The following is a 22,288-nucleotide window of genomic DNA, read 5'->3' as shown; positions in this document are numbered from 1 at the left end:
AAAGGTATGCACTGACTGTCAGGTAGGTCAAAGATGCAGTGAAAGGTATGCAGTGACTGCAAACAGCTGTTTCTGTAGTGACGGCGGTGCTGGACTGGTGCGCACCATGACGAGAGTGCAGGTGATGGACCAGGCATTGGTGGAGGGTGGATCCGGAAGCACTAAGGCGAGGCATAGGACTAAAGAATGTCCGCATGTCCCACATCACCATGAGATCACTGGAGCGTCCTGTCCTTGCCTGCGTGGACATGGGAGAAGGATTACTGGCAGTGGTACGTTTATTGCGTTGTGCTGTGACATCACCCTTAAACGCATTGTAAAGCATAGTTGTTGTAATTGTTGCATTGTAAAGCAGCTTGTTCTGCAAGTGCTGCATCCTTTCTGCCTTCAGGTGAATTGGTAACATGTCCGCCACTTTGTGCCTATACAGAGGGTCTAGTAGCTTGGCCACCCAACACAGCTCATTATCCTTGAGGTTTTTTTATACGGGGGTCCCTCAATAGGCTGGACAGCATGAAAGAAGCCATCTGCACAAAGTTGTATCCAGATGTACTATCCATCTCCTCTTGCTCTTCCTCAGTGATGTCAGGTAAGTCTTCCACCTCCCCCCAGCCACGAACAATACCACAGGAGCGTTAAGCAGCACAAGCCCCCTGCGACGCCTGCTGCGGTTGTTCTTCTGCCACCGCCTCCTCCTCCTCCTCCAAAGAAACACCTTCCTCATCATCCGAGTCTGACTCCTCTTCTCCACATGGCTCTTCCTCCTCCTCCCCCCTCTGTGCTGCCACAGGTGTTGAGGAAACATCTGGTTCTGTTGAAAATTGCTCCCACAATTGTTCCTCCCATAACGCTCCTCCACAGCTTGATCCACCACTCTATGTACGTCACGCTCCAGGAAGTAAGCGTACGAGATCAAGTCGCTGATGGTGCCTTCACTGCAATTTACCAGGTTGGTCATCTACTCAAACGGCCGCATGAGCCTGCATGCATTTCACATCAGTGTCCAGTTGTTGGGCCAGAACATCCCCATCTCCCCAGATTGTGTCCTTTTACTGTAATTGTACAGGTACTGGGTGACAGCTTTCTCCTGTTCTAGCAAGTGAGAGAACATGACCAGGGTCAAATTCCAGCGAGCCGGGCTATCACATATCAAGCGTCTCACCGGCAAGTTGTTTCTCCGCTGAATGTCCGCAAAGCGTGCCATGGCCATGTAAGACCGCCTGAAATGCCCACACAACATCCTGGCCTGCTTCAGGATGTCCTCTAAGCCTGGGTACTTTGACACAAATCTTTGAATGATTAGATTCAGCACATATGCCATGCAGGGTACATGTGTCAGCTTTCCCAAATTCAAAGTGGAAGGAGATTGCTGCCGTTGTCACACACCACAATGCCGATATTTAGCTGGTGCTGGGTCAGCCACTGATCCACCTGTTTGTAAAGACAACCAAAAAAACTGCTCCCGTGTGACTCTCTGCTTTGAGGCAAGACATGTCTAAGATGGCGTGACACCGTCGTACATGGCATGCAGCATAGGCCCTGGGGAGCTGGGGCTGTGTAGTTGGAGAGGAGATCGCGGCACCAGTAGAGTTGAACTGCCATTCAGCCGAGGAGGAGGAGGAGGACGATAGCGAAGAGGATGTAGCAGGAGGAGAAGGAGAAGAGGTGGCAGGAGGCCTGCCTGCAAGCCATGGAGGTGTCACAAGTTAGTCCGCTGCACAGCCATGTACTCCCTGCTTGCCATCGGTCACCAGGTTGACCCAATGGGCTGTGTAAGTAATGTAGCGGCCCTGACTATGCTCGGCAGACCCTATCCATGGTCAGGTGGACCCTTGACCCAACGCTGTGTGCCAGAGATGACATCACTTGCCTCTCCACTTCACAGTACAGTTTTGGTATCGCCTTTTTAGAGAAATAATTGCGGCCTGGTATCTTCCACTGCGGTGTCCCAATGGCCACAAATTTATGGAAGGCCTCAGAGTCCACTAGCTGGTGTGGTAACAGCTGGAGAGCTAATAGCTCCGCTAAGCCAGCCAGCTGTCAGACTCCGGGCAAGGGGGTGACTGGCAGAAATTGGGTTCTTCTGCTCAAAGATTTCCTTCACGGACACCTGGCTGCTGTGGGCAGAGGAGCAGGAACCACTCAAGGGCAGAGGCAGAGTGGAGGAGGGTGGCTATGAAGGTGCAAGGGAGAAAGCGGCTGAAGATGCTGCACAGCCACATGCGTAAGGGTATGGAGGGAGCCCCTGTGATGCGGCCAATTGGCCGCGTCCGCTGGAAGTGACGGGACCCGGTAGCGGCGATAGAGGAAGCGGAGGATGGCGGCGTGGGAGCAATCCAGGCTTATGGGGCTGGAAGAAGCCCCAGGTATGTATAAGAGCTTTTTCTATTTTCAGGCTCCATTCCTCTCTGGTTCCCTTTAAAGAGGAACTTTAACCAAGAATTGAACTTCATTCCAATCAGTGACTGGTACTTCTTTTTCCATGAGAAATCTTTACCTTTTCTCAAATAGATCATCATCAGTGGGGTTTGTGTGGCGGATATTGTGGTGAAACCCCTCCCACAGTGTTATGTCATGACCATGGTCCTGACAGTTTGCTGTCTGTGAACCTCATTTTATTGTGATAAATAATGTTTATTTTTCCAACTGCCAAGCAAGCAGTATCTCCCTCTGTGCATATAACTCTCAGTAACAAACATTCCGCACAGATCACCGGGCAGGACAATGAAATAAATAATCAATAAATTAACATTGTAAAAAAAGCAATTTTATTCAATATGTTATTTTTACTACAGTTCCTCTTTAAAGATGTAGTACACCGGATCTTTAAAGTGACACTGACGCAGAAAAAAACCCAACGTATAATATAATCAATTGTATGTGTAGTACAGATAATTCAAAGAACAATAATAGCAAAGAAAAGAGTCTCGTATTTTTATTTTCAGTCATATAGCTTTTTTTTAATAACATTGCATTATTCTCTAATATTTGCAGTTTACAAATTACACTCTGTAATTTAAATGATGAAACAAAGCAGAGCTAATGACCCTTTTAACTTCCTGGCAGTAAAACCTTAAACAAACAAGAAACAGTGAGAGACAGCTTGAGATAAGTGCTTCAGAAAACAGCACTGTAGCCCACTTAACTCTTCCTGTACTGGAAACAATATGTGACTCATATCTGTGCTACTATATTCTGTTTCTTAGCTGTATTACACATACAAATCATTATATATAAGTTTATTTTCACTTCAGCCTCCCTTTAAGGGACAGTACAGAAAGCATTGTTTTCTTACCACTCCTGCTGGAAGCCACTCCATCATGCATCATGCTATCCTCCCCTCTCCATAGAAACAGTACATGCCACAAACACCAAGTAACATGTCTAAAATTGAGTCCCAATCTCTACGGGCAATAGTTCATGTGCATGTGCAGGCAACTTTATTTTCAATTCTCTGGTAGATTTGCATGCATTTTATTTTCTTTCTGAAAATGTAAGAATGATATTGGACCAATAAAGCTTTCTCTCATTATGATAAAATACTTAAAAATACAATGTTATGTGTTTTTCAGTGCTGGGTACATATAACTCGTGCTGATTTCAGCGACTCTGTCAGCTCTATAAACACTTCAGTATAAATATGGAAGCAACAATTTCACACCTGCATGTGCTAAAAGGCAGGGCACTGTCTCTCCAGAGTACTTCAGTAGTCACTTTGTGTTTAGAGAGCACAGAGTGTTCTTAATGGAGAGCTGAAGTAATCTTAACTTCACTATCAATAAATTGAAGTTCTCCTATTGTTACTTGCTGAACAAAAGGTTAAGGTTAGTAATCAGCCGATTACTTTCAAAACACTTAAGAAAAGGAATAAGGAAAATGTATGTTTTTATGTTAAAAGTATGGGCAAATATAAAAATGAAGGAAAAGTCCAATTATGTGTTCATTGTTTATACTTGACATTGGGGGGCTCTTAGCCCTGTTCTCAATATTCACCAAGAATGTATGTTTGATAGATCTCCACACATGGAAAATTCTGCTAACCAGTTTTATGAGTGATTGAGGACTCATTTGATCATTGATTAAACCCAGGGCCAGTTCTAGAGTTTTTGCTGCCTGCGGCAAACTTGTGGAATGGGTGTACACCCGGGGGCCCCCGATTTGGAAGGACAGCACCCGACAATTTACTCTGCTTCATTTAATGTTCTCACACGACATGCTGCAGCTCAACACAATAGTACACTGGCTGGCTGTTAGTCTATGACAAACAAACTGCTCACCCTCAGCCATTCCATTCCTCCTCAGTCAGGACAACATTGTCTACTCCTCCCTTCTGCTGTGCAAGTCAAATGAAATGCTGCTGCCCCCTCTCCCTCCCCACACTCACTGTCAGACTCCCCACACAAGCACAAAAGCTGATTTTCCCCAATGATGACCTCTTCACCTCTCTCTCCTCTTGCTTCTCTTCCAACTCTGACTGCATGCTGTATTTAAACACAGAACAAGCATGCTGCCTCTGTAGCCTCTTTTCCAGATGCAAATGTTTCAACTTGCTTCATGAAAGAACCGGCCCTGATTAAACCCCTGTTTTTTGGAGAGGAAAGCCACAAAACATGCACTGTTGATGAATCCAGAGGACACGGGTGGAGAACAACTATCTTAAAACTATCTTAAAAAAACGCTGGTTTTTATTTTAACTCTGTGAACAACATCATTCTTTATGGGAGCAGAAGAAACAGCAGTGTGAGACAACCAGGTTTAAAGGACACCCGAACTGAGAGGGGTGTGGAGGTGGCTATCTTTCTTTTCTTTTAAACAATACCAGTTACCTGTCAGTCCTGCTGATATCTTTAGCTGCAGTAGTGTTTGAATCACACACCTGAAACAAACTTGTTGCTCCAGTCAGACTTCAGTCAAGAACCTGATCTGCATGCTTGTTTGGGGTCTATGGCGAAAAGTATTATAGGCAGTGGATCAGCAGCATTGCCAAGCAGCTGGTGTTGTTCAAAAGGAGATAAAATGGAAGCCACCGTATACCGCTTACTTCAGGTGTACTTAATTAATATTGCACAGTTTTATAGGAAATCAGAAATGAAAACGGCAAGAAAAAATAAGATACTTACCTAGGTAGAGGGAAGCCCCTCCTCGCCCCTACCACAGCTGCCCAGGAGCTTCTTGAAGTTCACAGCCATCAAGCTCCTCTTTATGCATGAGCATGGCTGTACTGTGTCTGCACAATTATGAATGTGCTTGTGCAGTAGGAGTCGCTCATGTACGAGCAGATTCAGCTTACTGCACAGGTATGGCAATATTAGTGCAGGCACAGTACGCCCACACTTGTACATGATGGCGATCGTGACCACAATAACATATCTACATTAACAAGCTTTTGTTGGATATGTTGCAGGGATCCATGTACAGCAACGGTGAGTGTGAGGAAGACACAGGAAGCCTCCAAAGCCTCCCCTCTACCAAAGTATCTATCTGATTTTTTTCCTATCAGGTTTCACCACAGGAACACTTTAAACATTTCGAGTTTTCTCCAGGTAAATAGACCACTATGATGTATATTGATTTGGATTACAGAGTCTTATGTAGATAATCCAAAATGAAGTGTGGAGCAATAACCAGTAGAGGATGGTACTATGACAGGACGAGGGTTCATACATCACAAGCAGACCAACAATTGGAAGATAACTCATTTATTCCATTTTTGAAGCAGTAGAAAAACTTCATTCAAGTAAAAACCCCCCAAACACTGCTAGCCTTCCCCTTATTAAAGTCCTCCCACATAAGTTTCCAGATAATCCTAGATCTCCCTGGTTTTATTACAGGCTGTTGTGTTAACAGTTTGCAGAAGGTTCCAGCAAAACGTAGCTAGTTCTGGTCCTATCTAAGGCCATCGTTTGAATATGTAAACAAGACTTTACACAACTCAGCATACATCCCCTATAGCTATCTCCGAAGCAACACCAAAACAAGATCTCAATGACAATGGCTGACATGCAACAATAAATCATGAAACAAACATGATACATTACAGAAATGTTTAACTGTACAAGACATAGTAATATAAGAGGTCAGCCACAGGTACCACTATGTTAAGTACTAGTAAAAGAGTCATCACACCCCAAATCGCAAACTTTCATTCTTCATGCAGCAGAAGGACAGACTCACAATCATGTTTGGGCTGTGTAGGATTCCTTTCTGAGAGAGCAGAACAACAATATATACACACATGTATACACATATGTAATGAGCACCTTTCTTGTATTAGATAAATAAGTAGATCCACTCCTAATAACATCATGGTGACTTTGTTTTCCAGTCAAACCATGTAAAGAAAAGAGCAAACAGTGTTGATAAATGTTCACATAAATCATTGTCCAATGCAATGTAATGTAATAAAAAAATCAGGCAAGCTCATACAGCACCAATAGCTTTCATTACCCACACTAAGAACATGCATGCAATGTTTTATTTGCATTAGACAATGATTTATGAAAAAGCTTGTTGTCACTCTTTACTAATTTTTTTACATGATGCTTGCTTGAAAATGGCATCACAGTAACATAATTGATGGGGAACCTGCTCACTTACCTGATATATAAAGGCAGTTAATTGCATGTTTGCATACTATGGGGTTGCTCTGCACTATGAGAAAATGTGGCAGTGCAAAAGTGTCCACATTGAAGACCCTGGGAGACTTTGGTCTGCTAATTCTGCTACTGCTCACCACCATCAATATGGCCACAACAGGTGATCCAACAACAGTGTTACCAAATGGTGAGATGAGGACCACCATAGTCCTTATCAGAGTGTTGATTGCAATCTGTCATCATCAATCGACTAGATGATGACAGAAGATATGCAAGGAAGTGGAAAACCACAGAATCCCTGATAAAGAGGCTGCACAGCTAATATGATAAAAAAGTAAAGTCTTTATTAAACATTGCTGATACAAATACTAAAACATTTTAAAGCCGTGTACATATGGACCTGTAACACCAGAGGTAGAGGCCAACAAACAAAACAGTCTACAGCTATCTCCCTGATGTTGTACAATAAATCCCTCTGAATAGAGTGCTTACAGCTCCTAATGAAGTGCTTATTATAGAGACACCACATGTGGAGCTTCTGACTCTCCCATCCCCATAACTGATTGCTGACACCATCCTTGGATCCCGGGCTGGTAATATAGGGGTGTCATAATTTCCTCCATTGTGCTGCTGTGCACTCCTATTGATTCCTTTCACAGTGATCACTTGCCATTGTTTGCATGTTGGTTGCCAATTTTACTTGTTCAATTTTTATCTTAATCACAGTGTTGTTCCCTTAGCAATTCCCTGTTTATTTCTCTTCTCACAACCTTGGTATAACTTATCATTATAATTACCATTACCTTAAAGGGATACTGTAGGGGGGTCAGGGGAAAATGAGTTGAACTTACCCGGGGCTTCTAATGGTTTAAAGTCTTTAAAGTCTGAAAACCACTGCGCCTGCGTTGCCGTGTCCTCGATCCCCGCTGTCATCACCCGGAGTGTACTGCGCAGGCACAAATCATACTGGGCCTGCACATTACATTCCGGGTGACATCAGCAGGAGCGAGGACATGGCAACGCTAACGCAGTGGTTTTCAGACTTTAAAGTCTGAAATTCCAGAAGTGAACTGGAGGCGGGGCCGGAGCATCGGTGAGTGGCTGCGCGGGCACAGGATGTCTGCGGGGGACCATTAGAAGCCCCGGGTATGTTCAACTCATTTTCCCACGACCCCCCTACAGTATCCCTTTAAGTGTTTTTCCTTATTTCATCCTGAGACCCAGGTCCATTTTGCACCAGGGGAGACAACTCTATTCAGAGATTTATTGTACAACATCAGGGAGATAGCCATGGACTGTTTTGTTTGTTGGCCTCCACTGTTGGTGTTGCAGGTCCATATGTACATTGCTGTAAATGGTTTTAGTATTTGTATCAGCAATGTTTAATAAAGACTTGACCTATTTATCATATTAGCTGTGCAGAATCAGGGATTGTGTGGTTTTCTACTTCCTTGCATCTATTATTCCCTGGGCTTTGCAATATACAGTATATTTGATTGTTAAGGGACTTAAGCTGTCCTACAACACCTTTCCCTATCTGTTGAAGAAAACTGTGATTTTATAATTATCCAAGATACACAAAGTGGAGCTGACAACCATTACCCTACATTGTATGAGATTAGTGTTGGGCGAACATCTAGATGTTCGGGTTCGGGCCGAACAGGCCGAACATGGCCGCGATGTTCGGGTGTTCGACCCGAACTCCGAACATAATGGAAGTCAATGGGGACCCGAACTTTTGTGCTTTGTAAAGCCTCCTTACATGCTACATACCCCAAATTTACAGGGTATGTGCACCTTGGGAGTGGGTACAAGAGGAAAAAAATAGTTATAGTTTTTGAGAAAATCGATTTTAAAGTTTCAAAGGGAAAACTGTCTTTTAAATGCGGGAAATGTTTTCTTTGCACGGGTAACATGCTTTTTGTCGGCATGCAGTCATAAATGTAATACATATAAGAGGTTCCAGGAAAAGGGACCGGTAACGCTAACCCAGCAGCAGCACACGTGATGGAACAGGAGGAGGGTGGCGCAGGAGGAGAAGGCCACGCTTTGAGACACAACAACCCAGGCCTTGCATGAGGACAAGAAGCGTGCGGATAGCAATTTGCATTTTGTCGCCATGCAGTCATAAATGTAATACAGATGAGAGGTTCAATAAACAGGGACCGGAAACGCTAACCCATCACAGATGTTCATTGTTCATGTTACTTGGTTGGGGTCCGGGAGTGTTGCGTAGTCGTTTCCAATCCAGGATTGATTCATTTTAATTTGAATCAGACGATCTGCATTTTCTGTGGAGAGGCAGATACGCCGCCGATCTGTGACGATGCCTCCGGCAGCACTGAAACAGCGTTCCGACATAACGCTGGCTGCCGGGCAAGCCAGCACCTCTATTGCGTACATTGCCAGTTTGTGCCAGGTGTCTAGCTTCGATACCCAATAGTTGAAGGGTGCAGATGGATTGTTCAACACAGCTACGCCATCTGACATGTAGTCCTTGACCATCTTCTCCAGGCGATCGGTGTTGAAGGTGGATCTGCACGCTTGCTGTTCTGTGTGCTGCTGCATGGGTGTCAGAAAATTTTCCCACTCCAAGGACACTGCCGATACCATTCCCTTTTGGGCACTAGCTGCGGCTTGTGTTGTTTGCTGCCCTCCTGGTCGTCCTGGGTTTGCGGAAGTCAGTCTGTCGGCGTACAACTGGCTAGAGGAGGGGGAGGATGTCAATCTCCTCTCTAAAGTCTCCACAAGGGCCTGCTGGTATTCTTCCATTTTGACCTGTCTGGCTCTTTCTTCAAGCAGTTTTGGAACATTGTGTTTGTACCGTGGATCCAGAAGGGTATAAACCCAGTAATTGGTGTTGTCCAGAATGCGCACAATGCGTGGGTCACGTTCAATGCAGTCCTAGGCCGAAGAGGTCATAGCCTAGGGTCACAAAACCTGTTTATTTGGGCAATTTCAATGGTGGCGAGTCTGACGTACATAAATCGCAGCAATGGCCGTTAGCAACGTCTGAATCTCACGAAATGTCTCATGCAGGTAGAAGACATATTGTTAGACTTGGGCTCCAAAGATGGGTTCCCTACATCTCTGCAAACCAGAGTTACAGGGCTCCAAATTTGGTAAAATCCCCCATTGGCTTTCATTGGGCCTCCTATTTACAGTTCCAAAATCTCACATCTTTTCAAAGGGCAATTACTCAGCAGTGGCAAATTTTCTAGCATTGTAGGGACCCTTAGGGGGAACATGACTGGTGAGTTTCGGGCCCCTAGGCCAAAGAGGTCATAGCCTAGGGTCACAAAAACCTGTTTATTTGGGCTATTTCAATGGTAGTGATGGTGACGTACATAAATCGCAGCAATGGCCGTTAGCAAAGTCTGAATCTCACGAAATGTCTCATGCAGGTAGAAGACATATTGTTAGACTTGGATTCCAAAGATGGGGTCCCTACATCTCTGCAAACCAGAGTTACAGGGGTCCAAAATTGGTAAAATCCCCCATAGGATTTCATTGTCTCCCTATTTCACTTTCCAAAATCTCACATCTTTTCAAAGGGCAATGGCTCAGCAGTACCAAATTTTCTAGCATTGTAGGGACCCTTAGGGGGAACATGACTGGTGAGTTTCGGGCCCCTAGGCCGAAGAGGTCATAGCCTAGGGTCACAAAAACCTGTTTATTTGGGCAATTTCAATGGTAGTGATGGTGGCGTACATAAATCTCAGCCATGGCCGTTAGCAACGTCTGAATCTCACGAAATGTCTCATGCAGGTAGAAGACATATTGTTAGACTTGGATTCCAAAGATGGGGTCCCTACATCTCTGCAAACCAGAGTTACAGGGGTCCAAAATTGGTAAAATCCCCCATAGGCTTTCATTGGGCCTCCTATTTACCGTTCCAAAATCTCACACCATTTCAAAGGGCAATGGCTCAGCAGTGGCAAAACTCACCAGTCATGATCCCCCTAAGGATCCCTACAATGCTAGAAAATTTGGTACTGCTGAGCCATTGCCCTTTGAAAAGATGTGAGATTTTGGAAAGTGAAATAGGTAGGCAATGAAATCCTATGGGGGATTTTACCAATTTTGGACCCCTGTAACTCTGGTTTGCAGAGATGTAGGGACCCCATCTTTGGAATCCAAGTCTAACAATATGTCTTCTACCTGCATGAGACATTTCGTGAGATTCAGACTTTGCTAACGGCCATTGCTGCGATTTATGTACGTCACCATCACTACCATTGAAATAGCCCAAATAAACAGGTTTTTGTGACCCTAGGCTATGACCTCTTCGGCCTAGGGGCCCGAAACTCACCAGTCATGTTCCCCCTAAGGGTCCCTAAAATGCTAGAAAATTTGGTACTGCTGAGCCATTGCCCTTTGAAAAGATGTGAGATTTTGGAAAGTGAGATAGGGAGGCAATGAAATCCTATGGGGGATTTTACCAATTTTGGACCCCTGTAACTCTGGTTTGCAGAGATGTAGGGACCCCATCTTTGGAATCCAAGTCTAACAATATGTCTTCTACCTGCATGAGACATTTCGTGAGATTCAGACTTTGCTAACGGCCATGGCTGTGATTTATGTACGCCACCATCACTACCATTGAAATAGCCCCAATAAACAGGTTTTTGTGACCCTAGGCTATGACCTCTTCGGCCTAGGGGCCCGAAACTCACCAGTCATGTTCCCCCTAAGGGTCCCTACAATGCTAGAAAATTTGGTACTGCTGAGCCATTGCCCTTTGAAAAGATGTGAGATTTTGGAAAGTGAAATAGGGAGGCAATGAAATCCTATGGGGGATTTTACCAATTTTGGACCCCTGTAACTCTGGTTTGCAGAGATGTAGGGACCCCATCTTTGGAATCCAAGTCTAACAATATGTCTTCTACCTGCATGAGACATTTCGTGAGATTCAGACTTTGCTAACGGCCATTGCTGCGATTTATGTACGTCACCATCACTACCATTGAAATTGCCCAAATAAACAGGTTTTTGTGACCCTAGGCTATGACCTCTTTGGCCTAGGGGCCCGAAACTCACCAGTCATGTTCCCCCTAAGGGTCCCTACAATGCTAAAAAAATTTGCCACTGCTGAGTAATTGCCCTTTGAAAAGATGTGAGATTTTGGAACTGTAAATAGGAGGCCCAATAAGAGCCTATGGGGGATTTTACCAAATTTGGAGCCCTGTAACTCTGGTTTGCAGAGATGTAGGGAACCCATCTTTGGAGCCCAAGTCTAACAATATGTCTTCTACCTGCATGAGACATTTCGTGAGATTCAGACGTTGCTAACGGCCATTGCTGCGATTTATGTACGTCAGACTCGCCACCATTGAAATTGCCCAAATAAACAGGTTTTGTGACCCTAGGCTATGACCTCTTCGGCCTAGGACTGCATTGAACGCGACCCACGCATTGTGCACATTCTGGACAACACCAATTACTGGGTTTATACCCTTCTGGATCCACGGTACAAACACAATGTTCCAAAACTGCTTGAAGAAAGAGCGAGACAGGTCAAAATGGAAGAATACCAGCAGGCCCTTGTGGAGACTTTAGAGAGGAGATTGACATCCTCCCCCTCCTCTAGCCAGTTGTACGCCGAGAGACTGACTTCCGCAAACCCAGGACGACCAGGAGGGCAGCAAACAACACAAGCCGCAGCTAGTGCCCAAAAGGGAATGGTATCGGCAGTGTCCTTGGAGTGGGAAAATTTTCTGACACCCATGCAGCAGCAACCCACTGAACAGCAAGTGTGCAGATCCACCTCCAACACCGATCACCTGGAGAAGATGGTCAAGGACTACATGTCAGATGGCGTAGCTGTGTTGAACAATCCATCTGCACCCTTCAACTATTGGGTATCGAAGCTAGACACCTGGCACAAACTGGCAATGTACGCAATAGAGGTGCTGGCTTGCCCGGCAGCCAGCGTTATGTCGGAACGCTGTTTCAGTGCTGCCGGAGGCATCGTCACAGATCGGCGGCGTATCCGCCTCTCCACAGAAAATGCAGACCGTCTGACTCAAATTAAAATGAATCAATCCTGGATTGGAAACGACTACGCAACACTCCCGGACCCCAACCAAGTAACATGAACAATGAACATCTGTGATGGGTTAGCGTTTCCGGTCCCTGTTTATTGAACCTCTCATCTGTATTACATTTATGACTGCATGGCGACAAAATGCAAATTGCTATCCGCACGCTTCTTGTCCTCATGCAAGGCCTGGGTTGTTGTGTCTCAAAGCGTGGCCTTCTCCTCCTGCGCCACCCTCCTCCTGTTCCATCACGTGTGCTGCTGCTGGGTTAGCGTTACCGGTCCCTTTTCCTGGAACCTCTTATATGTATTACATTTATGACTGCATGCCGACAAAAAGCATGTTACCTGTGCAAAGAAAACAGACATTTCCCGCATTTAAAAGACAGTTTTCCCTTTGAAAATTTAAAATCGATTTTCTCAAAAACTATAAGCTCTTTTTGCTAAATTTTTTTTCCTCTTGTACCCACTCCCAAGGTGCACATACCCTGTAAATTTGGGGTATGTAGCATATAAGGAGGCTTTACAAAGCACGAAAGTTCGGGTCCCCATTGACTTCCATTATGTTCGGAGTTCGGCCATGTTCGGCCCGAACCCGAACATCTAGATGTTCGCCCAACACTACACGTGACCCGTTCGGCCAATCACAGCGCTAGCCGAACGTTCGGGTAACGTTCGGCCATGCGCTCTTAGTTCGGCCATATGGCCGAACAGTTTGGCCGAACACCATCAGGTGTTCGGCCGAACCCGAACATCACCCGAACAGGGTGATGTTCTGCAGAACCCGAACAGTGGCGAACACTGTTCGCCCAACACTATATGAGATGGAGGACAGTGACTGAAATTCTTCACAACCATTATGGGACTCGGAGTACAGTTATGGCACAAACCAAAAGGGAAATCAAAGCAACTACACTGAATTACACTGATAATATAAACATTATAAAACATATCTCTTTTTTTTACTGATCAGAAAGCTCAGATTTAATGTACCATTATAGCCATGTTCTAAAAGACAAATTTCAAAATTGATATCTGAGATTTAGCCACCATAGAAGATGGAGCTATATAGAACCAAATGAAAGTGTAGAACTAGTACATCAGTGGGCTAAAAGTAACTGGCCTGAAATGTATTCACAACCCAAAATAACCAATCTCTATCAGCAATAACAAGTGGAGGATTGGATACAATGCAGATCTGATTTTTGTGAGTGACAATCCAGTAGTGCTATTCGGATACCCCTTTTCAAAATCCAGATTGACCCGGATCCGGATACCCAGATATCCGATCCGGGTTGGATATCCGATTTCAAAATTTTCCAATCCGAATCCGAATCAGATATTCGACCCTAATATCCGGGATTTCCGGGCAAATTCAGATATCCAGATAGAAAAACTGGAAGTGGCCTTTAAATTGCTTTAAAAACTTTTTTAGGGTATATGAGGCATGTAGCATCATTATTTTGTAAACGGGCACTTGCCACGTTTCACGTGGCACTTGCCAAGTGTCACGTGGCACTTGCCACATGTCACGCGGCACTTCCAAGTGTCACGTGACACTTGGCAAGTGCTATGTGGTAAGTGCACATGACACGTGGCAAGTGTCACGTGACACTTGGCAAGTGCCACGTGACACGTGACAAGTGCCACGTGACACGTGACAAGTGACAGACAGCAGAGGAGAAGACACTAGTGCACACTGGCACTGCTCACAGCACAGCAGTTCTATAGAAAGCTAACACAGTAGTACTACTACTCTAACAACTACTAGCACACTGACTGCAGTACTACAGTACTAACTACACAATAACACAGTAATCCTATCCCCTAATCCCTAACTTAACCTATACCCAAGGCTAATAGCTGGCCAGCAGGCAACAGCTGGCCTGGTCTGTTCACAGCACACGCACAGACACATAGCAGCTGCCTGCAGCACACACTCTGACTGTCACACAAATGACATCAAGCTAATTAATGATTTAACAATAGTGTAGTGATAGTGAAGGGGATAATCACTGAACAGCTTTCGGTTTATCACTGCTAGGCCAGCAGCACTGGAGCATACACTCTGACTGTCACACTATGACATCAATCAAGCTAATTAATGATTTAACAATAGTGTAGTGATAGTAGTGAAGGAGTTAATTACTGAACAGCTTTAGGTTTATAACTGTGTACAGCCCTTGCTAGGCCACTAGCACTGGAGAATGTCTCTCAGTGAGCATTCAGCAAGCTAAGATGATATGGGCTGGCCAGTGTTCCTTTCTGTGATTGGGTGCCAGGGTTTAGGCTGGGAGCCCTCTGATTGGCTCAATGAGGTCAGGTGGGGCTGGCCAGGGTTCCCTTCTGTGATTGGTTGCTAGGGCTTCTGCTGAGAGCCCTCTGATTGTCTCCAGGACGTCATCTCCTTAGTTACAGTATTTTGGATCCAGATACCCGCAATTTCCGCGGATATCCGGGTTATGCGGCCAAATATCCACAGATAGCTAGCTGGATTTTTTTAAAAAATCCAGAATCTGAATCTGAATCGGAATAGCGTAAAAATGTTCTGATATCCGGGTTACACGGATATCCGGAATCCTGATGAGCAGCACTGCAATCCAGTCAACACAGACACATTACATTACAGCTCTTTGCAAAGGACAGCCCAACCATGGGGCCTTTTGATGCAGGTTCAGCTTCCAGAAAGCAGATTAGAAAGGAGGCAGGTGATTTGGATATTTTTGTATATGTACATAACTTTGTAACTGGCTGATGATTTCAATGGCATTGGAAAATATTACATGGATTACTATCCAAGCTATCAGACTACAGTAAAGAGAATAAACTAAAGGCAGATATAATAAAAATCAAGTTTGTTTTTCTCATTTTAATATCCTTTCATTTTAGGAACAGGTTTGCTGATTATGAACTAAACATTAACAAGTGCAGACAGATTTCCAATAGATTTTAGCATGAAATCTTTTTGAAATCATCCTAGCACCATAGCCAGTGCCCCCAAAATGTTTGTGTTCCCCCCTCATGCCTATGGGGAGTGTTGAAGGCTCATTTGTGTGCTGGTGTGACTACTTGTCTCCTCTGGTGTCTGGCGTCACCACAAGTGACTGTACCACATGACACTGGTGCAGATAGTGATGTCACTACATGCACCAGTGTAATGTGTTACAGGCACTCATTGTGGCACCAGTGGAGGCCAGGAGTAACACCAGCAGACAGGTGAGCCAGCAACACTCACCTCAAGCACAGGGGGGGCACATACATTTGGGGGAATCCAGCAAGGGGTCCATCAATCACTGGGAAATTGAATGCCATTACAGCCATGCACATGATTGAGAATGTGTGACTCAAATTTTCCAGCATGCCTGATTGATTCTTTTGACCGGTTTTAGCCAGAAATGGATTGGAAAGATCAATCGGTTGGCCATGTTGTGGCATCGATTTGCCTCTGATTTAATAAAATGATCAGATCCAAAGGTTTATTGGCCCGCAAAATCGAGGCACTCTAAACTGTGTACAGTAATTCGTACATTCAGCTGAAGCTGTTCAAGTCTCTGTAACGATCGGTGGGCGCAGAGAGTATCTGATTACCGGTGATCTGCAGTATCACCGGAAAAACAGATATATACCAGATTATAAGTGAACTGCAGTCTCACCGATAATCCGATATACAAACTAACCTCTGATCACCCGAGTAGAGTGTAGTGTTTGGTGTAACTGTAACACTAAGAGGACAAGGCCTCAATGCAGTAAGGAGTACTGCACAGATTCCTTCCGCAGACCTGAGCTCTCCAAGACGGGAGGAGTCAGACTGACAGTAGGAAGGCATATCTGAAAGTGACCCTCAGGAGGAAGGATCGCTAACAGAGCGAGAAACCGCCTCTAACGGTAAGGCCGGTTCTCGAGGTCGGACAAGCCAGGTCGTACACACACGGACAGATAAAGTACAGGATCAGGAGGCAAAGGCAGAGTCAAAGTACAGGCAGGGTTCAGCAACGGGGTATCAGAAATATCGGGGTACAAAATCAGGAGGCAGAGGCAGAGTCAAGGAACGAGCCGGGGTTCGGCAACAGAGTATCAGAAATATCGAGGTGCAAGATCAGAGTTCAGGAGGATAGTCAAGGCAGGCAAACGTCATAACAGATAATCACAATCAAACTAGTACTTTAGCTATCAACAGAATCTAGCTTAGTGTAGGATTACAGCTCCAGCTGGTCCCGGCACACTAACGGATCTGACTACGGATCTGGGTGCTCCCACATATGTGAACGCAACGCCAGACAAGGAGCAAGTGAACAACCAGCAGTATATATACTCTAGGACCTTTCCAGGACCTCCCTAATTGCTGGTCCAATGGGAGCAGTGGAATTTGTCAGCTGACCCAGCTGGTCAGCCGACACCCTTCTAACTGCTATTTAAACTCTGCCTCTGTGCTCGCGCGCGTGTAAGTCTGAATCTTGGTGGACTATCAGTCCCAGCCACACCAGTACTGCTTTGCAATGTATCTAATGCGGGGGTCGCCTCTGATGTGGATTCCGCCGTTACCAATGCGGATTCCGCCGCACTGCCCATGCGGCATGCGGCGTTTTTTCCGCGTTGTGACGCCATGCTGGACGCGGAAACAGCCGCCTCACCTCGAGAGACGGCGGCTTTTCCGCGTTTCCTCACAGTACCCCCCTCCCGAGGAGTGGACTCCGGACAACTCCCACCAGGCTTCTCGGGATGTACAGCATGAAATTCCTTCACTAACTCGTCCGCATGCATGCGGTTCCTAGGTACCCATTGCCTCTCCTCAATCCCCCACCCCTTCCAATGTACGAGGTACTGTACCGAGTTCTGTACAGTACGTGAATCTATGATCTTCTCCACTTCGTACTCGGGTTGGGCATCCACCAACACGGGAGGAGGAGGAGTAGGACCCACCTGGACTGCTGGTTTAAGAAGGGACACGTGGAAGGACCTCACCCCCCGCATGCTGGTGGGAAGGTCAATGGAATAAGTAACATTATTAATCTTCTTGGTCACGGAAAATGAGCCCACAAACCTGGGACCCAGTTTGGCAGATGGCTGCTTCAGGGTCAAGTGACGTGTGGACACCCAGACTAGATCCCCTGGCCGAAACTTCCATTCCACGGACCGTCTCTTATCTGCTTGACCCTTCTGACTCTGGAACGCCTTCTGTAAATTCCCCTTAACAATTCCCCAATTGTCCCTGAGTGATCTCTGCCAATCTTCCAGTGCTGGAAATGGAGACGAGACAACTGGAAATGGGGAAAATTTGGGTGACCTCCCTGTTACAATCTGAAATGGGGAAAACCCAGACGAGGAATTCTTTAAATTATTTTGAGCGAATTCCGCGAAGGGCAAAAATTTCACCCAGTCACTCTGCGCCTCAGCAACGTAGCATCTCAGAAATTGCTCCAGGGATTGGTTAATGCGTTCTGTCTGCCCATTGGTCTGTGGGTGGTAGCCTGACGAGAAAGACAATTTCATGCCCATTTGGTGGCAAAATGCCCTCCAGAATCCAGACACAAACTGGACTCCCCTATCAGACACGATGTCTTCCGGAATGCCATGCAGCCGGAAGATGTGAATGATAAACAATTCAGCCAGTTCTTGAGCCGAGGGGGAGTCCTTTCAGGGGCACAAAATGGGCCATTTTGCTAAACCGATCGACTACCACCCAAATGACCGACATGCCTTCAGACCTGGGCAATTCCCCCACAAAATCCATGGACAAGTGGGTCCATGGCTCACTCGGGGTGGGCAAAGGCTGCAACCTTCCTACAGGTGCCAGCCGGGAGGGCTTACTCTGGGCGCACACCGCACACTCCCTAACATACTCCTTGCAATCTGTTGCCAAGGAAGGCCACCAAGCACACCTGGCAATCAGATCCTGCGTTCTGGCAGCTCCAGGATGACCAGCATTCTTATGGGCGTGAAAGAGTTGCAGAACCTGTAACCGGAATGGTAATGGTATGAACAAGACCCCTTCGGGTTTCCCTTCAGGAACCTCCTGCTGAAAGGGACCCAAGATCTCTGTCCACTCTTCCCAAGACTCCGTGGCGGCTAACACCAGTTTCTGCGGAATGATGGATTCAGGAGTGGGAGGCTGTGCTGTCTCAGGTTCGAAACACCTGGAGAGGGCATCTGCCTTGATGTTTTTGCTACCTGGAGTGTATGTGATTATAAACCTGAATCTCGTAAAAAACAAGGACCACCGGGCCTGACGGGGACTAAGCCTCTTAGCCCCCTCGATGTAATCCAAGTTCTTGTGGTCGGTGTAAACAGTGATCGTGTGCTCTGCCCCCTCCAACCAGTGGCGCCACTCCTCAAATGCCAATTTAATGGCCAGGAGCTCTCTGTTGCCTATATCGTAGTTTCTCTCCGCCGGAGAGAACCTACGGGAAAAGTACGCACAGGGGTGTAGTCTTCCCTGTAACCCTGATCGCTGAGACAGCACAGCCCCTACCCCGACCTCCGAGGCATCGACCTCAACAATGAACGGATAAGCGGTGTCGACATGTCTCAGGATTGGTGCGGAACAAAACAATTTTTTCAGACTAGAAAATGCATTCTGAGCCTCCGGAGACCAGTGGGTAGTATCTGCCCCCTTTTTTGTGAGACTGGTAAGGGGTGCAATGATCGTGGAGTACCCTTTTATAAACCTCCTATAATAATTTGCAAAACCCAGGAATCTCTGGAGGGCTTTCAGGCCCACAGGTTGCGGCCATTCTAGGACAGCTGTGACTTTAGCAGGGTCCATTGACAGACCTGAGGTAGAAATCACATACCCCAGAAACGTGACGGATGTCACCTCAAAAATACACTTTTCTAACTTGGCGTAGAGTCTATTCTGTCTTAATTTGTTTAGGACAAATTTCACATGGACCCTGTGTTCGGGGAGGTTATTGGAATAAATTAATATATCATCGAGGTATACCAGTACGAATTTACCCAATACCTCCCGGAATACCTCATTGATTAGTTCCTGGAAGACGGCGGGCGCATTGCACAACCCGAAGGGCATCACTAAGTATTCGTAATGCCCGTCGGGTGTGTTAAAGGCCGTCTTCCATTCATCGCCCCTTCTAATGCGGATTAGGTTGTATGCCCCCCTCAGATCTAACTTAGAAAAGATCTTTGCAGTAGTGACCTGCGTGAATAAGTCGTCTATCAATGGTAACGGATAGCGATTCTTCACCGTGATTTTATTGAGACCTCGGTAGTCGATACAAGGTCGAAGACCCCCGTCTTTTTTCTTAACGAAAAAGAAACCGGCCCCAGCAGGTGACCGAGAGGGCCGAATAAACCCCTTGGCCAGGTTGTCACGAATGTACTCCTGCATGGCCAACTTCTCGGGACCGGACAAGTTATACAGGTGACCCCTAGGGGGCATACAACCAGCACGGAGATCAATGGGGCAATCGAACGGGCGATGAGGAGGTAATTGATCAGCAGACTTGGGACAAAAGACATCAGAAAAATCGGAATACACCTCGGGAACACCCTCCACGTACACCTTGGTCTGACCCAATGTCACCTTTCCTAGACACTGTTGGTGACAACGATCAGACCATCTGGTTACCTGACCCGTGGCCCAGTCGATTTGTGGAGAGTGGGCCTGTAACCAAGGCATGCCTAAGATAATAGTGGAGGTTGACATGTTCAAAACGAAAAACTGTAGCTGTTCCCCATGCAATACCCCTATCGTGACCCTCACCTGCGGAGTCTGAGACAGGGGACGATCCCGTTGCAGCGGGGAATCGTCTACTGCCGTGACCTGAATGGGGGGACTTACTGGAGTGAGAGGAATACCCAACTCCCGAGCAAATTCAAGGTTCATAAAATTGGCCGCTGAGCCAGAGTCAATAAAAGCTTCCGTGTCCACAGACTTATCATCCCACGTAATAGTACAGGGGAGAAGTAACTTCTTCTCTTTTTGGGGTGAGAATGAAGTGCCTAGGGTGTCACCCCCCACTACTCCTAGGCAGACCCGTTTCCCGACTTGTTAGGGCAGTTTCGCACCCTGTGCCCTGCTTCTGCACAATACAGGCACAGTTGTTCTGTTATTCTCCGCCTACGTTCCACCTGGGTCAATCTTGATCGACCAATTTGCATGGGTTCGGGTGGTGGTGAGGCTGGAGAGGGTGACACCGGTGGAGATGCCGTTACTGCGGGCATACCAGAAGGTGCCACATACGAAGTCACCCTGACCCGGTGACTGCCCCTAGTCTGCCTCTGATGGCGTAGTCGACGATCGACTCTGATGGCCGATGATATGGCCTCATCGACTGTTGCGGGCTCGGATAAGGTTAGCATCAAATCAGAGACCTCCTCCGACAACCCAGATAGAAAATAATCCATCAGAGCAAAATTGTCGAATCTGGCGGTAACAGACCACCTACGAAATTCTGCTGCGTAATCCTCGACCTTTCCGCAAAAGTTTGAGCTTCCGCTCTGAAGTTGCCGCAAGGTCAGGGTCGTCGTATATTACGGCCATAGCCTTAAAAAATTCCTCGACTGAGGTCAGAGCTAAATTAGTGGGGGACAGGTTGTATGCCCAGGACTGGGAATCACCAGTTAACAGTGTTTTAATGAAAATGACCCGTTGGGTCTCAGTCCCCGAGGATCGGGGTCTTAACTCAAAGTATGACAACACTCTACTCTTGAAATTCCGGAAGTCAGACTTGTGGCCGGAAAATTTATCAGGTACAGGCATACGTATGTCATCACTAGGAGGGGATCGCACTGAATCAACTGACGTCTGGAGGGTTTGCACAGAGCCTGAAAGGGCATCAATCAAAGCTTTGTGCTGGCCCAGTGCTTGATGGAGGTTATCCACCGAAATGGCAAGCATACCCAGACGACCAGTGTTTGCGTCCATTTTGATTTTTGGTCTGGCGTTCTGTAACGATCGGTGGGCGCAGAGAGTATCTGATTACCGGTGATCTGCAGTATCACCGGAAATACAGATATATACCAGATTATAAGTGAACTGCAGTCTCACCGATAATCCGATATACAAACTAACCTCTGATCACCCGAGTAGAGTGTAGTGTTTGGTGTAACTGTAACACTAAGAGGACAAGGCCTCAATGCAGTAAGGAGTACTGCACAGATTCCTTCCGCAGACCTGAGCTCTCCAAGACGGGAGGAGTCAGACTGACAGTAGGAAGGGATATCTGAAAGTGACCCTCAGGAGGAAGGATCGCTAACAGAGCGAGGAACCGCCTCTAACGGTAAGGCCGGTTCTCGAGGTCGGACAAGCCAGGTCGTACACACACGGACAGATAAAGTACAGGATCAGGAGGCAAAGGCAGAGTCAAAGTACAGGCAGGGTTCAGCAACGGGGTATCAGAAATATCGGGGTACAAAATCAGGAGGCAGAGGCAGAGTCAAGGAACGAGCCGGGGTTCGGCAACAGAGTATCAGAAATATCGAGGTGCAAGATCAGAGTTCAGGAGGATAGTCAAGGCAGGCAAACGTCATAACAGATAATCACAATCAAACTAGTACTTTAGCTATCAACAGAATCTAGCTTAGTGTAGGATTACAGCTCCAGCTGGTCCCGGCACACTAACGGATCTGACTACGGATCTGGGTGCTCCCACATATGTGAACGCAACGCCAGACAAGGAGCAAGTGAACAACC

This window comes from Hyperolius riggenbachi, chromosome 5 (assembly GCF_040937935.1).
Source record: "Hyperolius riggenbachi isolate aHypRig1 chromosome 5, aHypRig1.pri, whole genome shotgun sequence".
Classification (NCBI taxonomy): Eukaryota; Metazoa; Chordata; class Amphibia; order Anura; family Hyperoliidae; genus Hyperolius; species Hyperolius riggenbachi.
This window is presented reverse-complemented; position numbering follows the sequence as displayed.